Genomic DNA, 2,433 nt, shown 5'->3' with positions numbered 1-2,433 from the left:
TGTAATAAATAATTAACGGTTTATTGAAAAAATTCTGCAGCCCGAAGGCTGAAAATATACATTGGACATAAATGACTTATTACATACATTGGTGGTTTAACAAAAGCCTTCATTAGAGAAAGGTAAAGGAACATACAGTGAACATACAGATTAATGTAGGTGTTGAACAGCAAACTCGTAGTGTAGTAACTCCCTCCCAGATGGTGTTAGGAGGAACTCACGTGGTGTAGTAGTTCCCTCAGATGGTGTTATGAGGGACCTGGCGTGGTGTAGTAATTCCCTCGCAGATGGTGTTATGAGGGGCCTCACGTGGTGTAGTAATTACCTCACAGATGGTGTTATGAGGGACCTCACGTGGTGTAGTAATTACCTCACAGATGGTGTTATGAGGGACCTCACGTGGTGTAGTAATTCCCTCACAGATGGTGTTATGAGGGGCCTCACGTGGTGTAGTAATTCCCTCACACTCACCCTCACAGATGGTGTTATGAGGGACCTCACGTGGTGTAGTAATTACCTCACAGATGGTGTTATGAGGGACCTCACGTGGTGTAGTAATTACCTCACAGATGGTGTTATGAGGGACCTCACGTGGTGTAGTAATTACCTCATAGATGGTGTTATGAGGGGCCTCACGTGGTGTAGTAACTCCCTCACAGATGATGTCATGAGGGACATCGCGTGGTGTAGTAATTCCCTCACAGATGGTGTTATGAGGGGCCCGACGTGATGTAGTAATTCCCTCACAGATGGTGTTATGAGGGACCTCACGTGTGGTAATTCCCTCACAGATGGTGTGATGAGGGACTTGACGTGGTGTAGTAATTCCCTCACATATGGTGTTATGAGGGACATGTGGTGTAGTAATTCCCTCACAGATGGTGTTATATGAGTGGGGTTTGGTCCCAGGCCTTCCTATCGTAGACGGATTAACACATCGCTGGTTGTTGTTGGGTCTCACGGGCCGTTATCACTGGGTACCTGGGACCTCACTGTGTGAAGGTTAACTTGGGTACGACTGTTACTGTTGAGTTGTTCTCACTGACTTAAGCACTGTTCACCACTGTTCACCTCTGTTTAACGCTGGTTCCGTTCCTTTCCTAAATGAAATTGTAACTTCTGGCGAGAACTTGTTGATATTCCGGTGGGGAGGAGGGTTCAGGGGAGGGGGTTGGTATGGGCCAATTTAACAGTTGACCTGGCTGCTCCGAGAGGAGCGCCAGGTACGTCTTGACCCTTCGGTGGTCAAGGATGTTGTGTGTGTGTGTGTGTGTGTGGGTGTGTATGTGTTTGTGGGTGTGTGTGTTTGTGTGGGTGTGTGTTGGAGGGGGGGGGGTGTTTGTGTGTGTACAAGCATTACTGTATAAATAAGCTTTTAAATTAAAAAAATATTGTTATTTATTGAATATTTGTCTTGCAAATGTTCGTATCAAATTAGTTCATTAGGATCTTCCTCGGTGGAATTTATAAGCAGAAAGAAAAATAACAAGCGAGGGTCAGGAAGCGTCAGCGTCCTTCTGTCAACTCAATTATCCTGCGTTGTAAATATATTTTACGGATTAAAGATGATACATTAATTTGGTTAATAAATAGGATACGTGTACTAAATGAATTCGAACGGTTAAGACACACTCGAGCATCAAGAAAGACTATTGAGACTACGACACTATTTTTTTTTATATTAACTTTAAAATATCCTTAGGTTAGATTAGGCTTACTTAGTTTAGCGTAAGTTCGGTAGGTTCCTTTCATCTTTCATAAAATGGTTTAATCCCGTATTCTCTCAGGCCAATGTTGTAAACAAACTTGATGCTTTACGTTTCATGTGTGTATTCAACGTTGTTTGAGATAAGTTCATGTACTTTTTTTTTTTACCTTTTCCTACCTACAACTACAGTGATAAATAATAGTTAATCATTTAAAGGAATACGTAGTTAATATCTCCCTCGTGTACCTGGCCCCAGACACATAGGTGTCTCACCACGGACTACTTCCTCTAAACATTACCATAGTTTACTTCTATAAGTTAATCTTAAAATATTAGCTCCACACCGCTCATTAATTTCCATCTTGGTGTGAATTCTACAAAAAAATGAAGGCCGGGAAGCGTCAGGTAATTCAGTTTGCCCGCCTCCTCCACTGAAGTCTCCTGATATTAAAAATGGGGTTTTGGGAGAATAAATTGTCCCTTAAACCACTTATTAGAATATAATGGAGTCTGAGCCCTGGGATATTTCCATATAATTCTCAAACTATAATAAAATTAAACGGGCCAAACTTGACGAATTTTATTTTTATTAAGCGGATGTTTGGACTGGAGGGCGGGAAACCATATTGCCTCTCTAGGTCTGGTCTTCATCAGACATTATCTGCATCTGTGTTGAGAGGATGATCTGTGGACGATATGTAGATGGTATGTATTCGTAAATATAC

This window comes from Homarus americanus, unplaced genomic scaffold (genome assembly GCF_018991925.1).
Source record: "Homarus americanus isolate GMGI-L3 unplaced genomic scaffold, GMGI_Hamer_2.0 scaffold30399, whole genome shotgun sequence".
Taxonomy (NCBI): domain Eukaryota; kingdom Metazoa; phylum Arthropoda; class Malacostraca; order Decapoda; family Nephropidae; genus Homarus; species Homarus americanus.
This window is presented reverse-complemented; position numbering follows the sequence as displayed.